Here is a 5,442-nt window from a genome sequence, read left to right as displayed (position 1 = left end):
GAATGGGGTGTATAGATTAAGTGTGTATTTTATTTTAATAAATGACACATTGTTTACAGGTATTCAGTAGTATAAATATAATATTACTCAGTGTCCTGAAATTCATAATTATTCATGCAAAAGGTATGTCTCTAAGGGTATGTATTGTGTGGTAAGATCAGCAAGACTATTAAGTTTTACAAATAAAATTATTTAAAATTTACACAGGCAGAAGTAATGTTAGTTAACATTACAATAGCACTTTTAGCTGAAAACAGGTGAGGAAAGCCAACCAATGGCTCTTTAGTATTTCCTCATTCTGAAGATCCTTTGAAGGAAGTATGAAGAAAAGCAACCAGTAACTCTGATGTTCTAAATAAAACTGATAACAGGTGAAATGATTGAATTATGTAAATGTCAAATCTTCTTAGCATAATAAATGGATTGGTTGTTGACAGGGAGGCAAAGGGGCTTCTGTCCTTGACACTGATAGCTTCTAGGATGACAGGATATTGTTAGATTGGCCAGGCCTAAACACATTCCCTCCAAAAAATTCACAGCCATCATCTGTACTTGGAAGAGCTCAGTGATCCTCACCATTTGAGCTCATTTCCTTTCCAGCTCTAAATATGTGTCATGATGTGATCTGTTTTGTAAAAAATAATTTGTGAAACATGTGAAAAAGTGGATATGATGTATTTAATGTGTTCATTAGTTATAATCTATAGGGGGTGCATCTAGGTGATTCACTGGATTAAGAGCCAGGAATGGAGATGGGAAGTCCTGGGCTCAAATCTGGCCTCAAACACTTCCTAATTGTGTGACCCTGGGCAAGTCATTTGACTCCCATTGCCTAGCCCTTACCACACTCTTCTGCCTTGGAACCAATACACAGTATTGATTCTAAGATGTAAGGTAAGGGTTTAAAATAAATTATGATCTGCAGGGAATACTATTTTACCACTGGTGACAATACCACATTACATTTTATAATAATACACTTTATAATTTTATAAACTTTACAGTTTTCAAAGCATTTTCATGTTATTTAACTTTATCTTTAAAATGATCCTGTTAGGTTAAACAAAACAAGTATTATTTCCCCGCCCCTTAACAATAGCTGGGACTCTCTGAATGAGAGTAAACCCAAAGTAAATAGCTGTTAAATTACAGAGATTGTACTAGAATCCACGTCTTCTGACTACTACCCCAGGTTATACCTTGTTACTTTCAGATTATCATTATTAAGGTAGGCACTTGAAAGGTTGCGTATACCTTCTTTTATAGCGAATAAGAATTTGAATAGTGCGAAAGATAGATTTGACTCTTCTTACTTAAGCACAGTGTTCATTGACCTAGGCCCAATTCTACTCATTCCTTTTTTAATCATCTTAGGAACCATGTACACTTGAACAAAGGAAAGAGTATGGTAAGGCTATAACCAAAATATTAAGAGGTGTCTACTACTGGGGAAATAGTACCATTAAGTCTTTTCAGGTCCATAATCACTGTAAAATTGTCCTGATAATTTTACCAAATTCATCAGAACACATATAATATTAAGGTCCTTTAAATAATAATTGAGAGGAATGATATCTTTTCAAACAAAAGGAAAATTAGTTTTACTTTTCCTGAATTTGCCCATTTCTTACCTTCCACATATCTCCAGAGATTAATGGTTTGTTTTAAAAGCATTAAAAAATCTAGAATTATCTTACATTCTAAAATATACTTTTGGTTTTATTTTTCATCATAAGGTATATGATGATCATATATCATTATAACTTGTGCTTTTTAAAAAATGAAGTGTAAAAATACCTCACTATGCCTTTTTTTCTGCACCATTTTTACTGAAAAATTGAATGTTATTTGTGAGAATTGTGAATTGCAGATTTAGTTGAGTGGGATTTAAGAAATTTCTACTATTCTACCAAATGTGACAAATAAGCTGGGAATAGAATTGTTAAATGAAAATTGCCTATTTGCTTCACACTGAACTCATAACAATCAGAAGATTTGGGCATAAATTTGGGAACAACTTAATGTTATCTAATTACAACTAGTGCATGCAGAGACAAGAATATTTCAAGACCAATGAGTGCTATCATACTACTGGGCTAATAAATGAGCAATGTAAATATATGATGATTAAAAGTATGTCTGCAATTTAAATTCTAGCTTAAGGTAAAATGAATTTGGTTTTTAATGCATTATAATAGAATGTTAAATGAATGTTCATATGATTACTACTCATTGCAAAAGCTCATTTGCCTAAGATTGTACCAATGCATTTCTTATTCCTGACATAATTTCCGCTCTACTTCTGACTGGTTCCTTTTTTTTTTTTTTTTTTTTTAATTAAAGATGTGCTCATCTGCTGGGCAATAGTAAAGGTTGTTCTTCCTATTAATCAAAATATTGTTCTACTGCAATATCTAGCAATATTTTCCCTTTGATAATAGGTAATTTTAAAAAGTATGTGTGTATATAAATATAAATATATACGTGTGTATATATTTGTATAAGTACACCTACGTGATAAATACTTTTCATCTTTAGGGAAAAGAAATCAGGGAATTTGATTTTTCAAAGCAAAAAAAATCTTTTGTTTAAAGTTAAGTGCTGTTCTAAAGTGGAGTCTAAGCCAAATAATTCTATTTATTCAGTAGACATCAAGTTCCTTCTATGTATAAGGTAATTCAGCATGTTTTTTTTTCATGTTGTAAATGCCTTGTTATAAAAATGATAAACTATATAACCAGGAATCTTCAGAAGTATGCACATTTTATTCTCTTCTTCTCAAACAGCTCAAGCTGTCCTTTAGACAAGTAAAGGACTGTAGACTTTATATTTGACCTTTTTACATTTGAAAAGAACATTGCTGATAGCATTATTCTATGCCAAACTTCCCACCATCAGTAGGAGTTAAATATGAGTTGCTTATAGTGATTGCTTGCACTGACTCATTCACACTCTTTGGTTTACCAAAGAAAAGTAGCTGAAGTTATGATGTAATCTGTATTTTGCTGACAGATTTTTCTGTGTGCCTTTTATAATAGTCAAGCATTTGTTAGACCCAAAGTGAATGGGGAAAATTCTATTTCTAACAATCATTTAACTTTATCTTTGTAAACAACATTACTGTTTGCTACTATATCTTATTTGTAAAATATCTTAAGGTCATTAACCAAAGGCTAAGTAAATTGTAAGTCTTTAAAATTTTTTTTCAAGTTCATCATATTTTAAAATTAGAAGCTTAATATTTATCAGTGACACCAATTAAACTTGTTTTGCAACTATTTCTATTTAAATAAATGAATTTATATTCATAAAATGCTGATAACAATGTGGCAGTCACTCCTTCTGAAGCTTCATCTTTGTCTATTCTTAATGAGTTTCTTCTTTTGTGTTTGTAATTAATACATCTTCTGTTTTTCTGGTTCAGTTTTTAATTAATCTCTGAAAAGCCTTTCCTGATTTCTTTATAATCCTTATATTTAACTACATTACACTATTCCTATGACTATTAATATTTGACAGTTTATTTAACCATTCCCCTATTGTTGGACTATGGGTCACTTGCAGGTTTTTTTTTACATTAGTAATAATGTTACTATAAATATCTTTGGGTAAATAACTTTATTTTTCTTTTTGATAAAATTCTCAGGCTGTATTCCCAATAATTCCTATTAAAATATTTTTCTAGTACAATATCTAGTAATATATTCCCTTTGATAATCACTAAGTTATTTTTAAAGATATGTATGTATATAAACATATATGTGTACATATGTATATTTGCATACATATACATTTGTGATAAATACTTTTTATCTTCAGAGAAAAGAAATCAGGGAATTCCCAGTAATAATGGAATCATTGGTTCAAAGGTTGAAATGCTTTTGTAACTTTTGCTGCATTCTGCAAGATTGCTTTCCTAAAGGTTCAACTAGCTTACAAATTCTACCATTAATTAATGAATATATCAGTTTCACCATACTCTGTCAATATTTTATTTAATAATTTTTACTAATTTGATGACTGTGAAGATAGGACTTCCATGTTGCTTGAATTTGCAATTCTTTGATTGTTAATGAGACTGCATTTTTTTAAGTGCTCACAATGGTTTTTTTTTAATAAATTCTTTATACCCTTCAACCATTTATTTGAGGCTATGTTGTCTCAATAATAGATGTCAAGTTTTTAATTTATCGTTATTTGCTGTAAATGTTTTTCCAAATTGTTATTTTTTTCTTGTTGTTACCACATGTTTTTCAGAAAGTATATTCCTTATTTGAGATGAAAGAGAAGTGTTTATTTTAATGAGCTTCAAAGAGGAGTGTTTAAAATTATTTATGCTAGAATTTTGCCATATTAACTTGCACAAAACAAGAAAGTTGGGCCTTCTAACTACATTTATTTTGTGAGATTTGGACATGATATAAAGTAAATTGGCTTGTATTTATTAAACTTGTCATTAGTGTTGAAAGATTTATAAAGCTGAGTAAAAAGATTGTCACTTTTTGACATAAAGCGTTTGTTAATTGATTTTAAAATATGTAGCTCATGGTGTTTGTTATTAAATAATGAAAGAAATGTGATTACTTGCATTCCAAAGAATTTTGAACTACATAATGGTTATACTAATTTATCATTTCCCCCTGAATGTAGATATTTGTGACATCACATTTTTGTTGCTTATTTAGTGCTAATTTTCTGGCAGTCATTTTCTATTGTACACAGGTAAACCACTTCTCTCAAAATTGAAGACCTTATAGTATTCACATCCCAATCTAGTAATTATCATATTGTATAATGTTCATCATCAATGGTAGTGTTAACAAGGAGTGAACTACTACAAAAAAGGTATTCCAGCCATGCAAATTTCCATAACTGTACCCTTAAGCAGAGTTTCTGAGATTGATAGGTCATTGTGGTCTTTCTCTATTGAAGAAATAATTTGTGTTATGTCATCTTTCCTCCTGCTACCACTTGGTTAGAACTGCTTTAGGGGACAGCTGGGTAACTCAGTGGATTGAGAGCCAGGCCTAGAGAAGGGAGGTCCTAGGTTCAAATCTGACCTCAGATTTCATAGCTGTTTGACCCTGGGCAAGTCACTTAATCCCCATTGTCTAGCTCTTACCACTCTTCTGCCTTGGAATCAGTACATAGTATTGATTCTAAGATGGAAGGTAAGGGTTTAAAAAAGAACTGCTTTAGAGGGTAATCTTCCTAGCTTAAACCCAACTTGTCTCATAACTCTGCCTTTCAAATTGTGTGAAATTATAGATGAGTTCCAAATAAAGCCAGTATGATTTGTTTTGGAAAGGAATGTTGTGGAGATGGCAAAAGGGTAGGTACTGATCCAAAGGGAGAAATCTAATAAGTAGATTACTTGATTATTTGCAAAAGGTCAAGGACTGATAGAAGCTGGCCATCCGTATTCAGATAGTACTTTAACCA

The sequence above is a fragment of the Gracilinanus agilis genome, chromosome 1 (assembly GCF_016433145.1).
Source record: "Gracilinanus agilis isolate LMUSP501 chromosome 1, AgileGrace, whole genome shotgun sequence".
NCBI classification, from domain to species: domain Eukaryota; kingdom Metazoa; phylum Chordata; class Mammalia; order Didelphimorphia; family Didelphidae; genus Gracilinanus; species Gracilinanus agilis.
Note: the sequence above shows the minus strand (reverse complement) of the source record.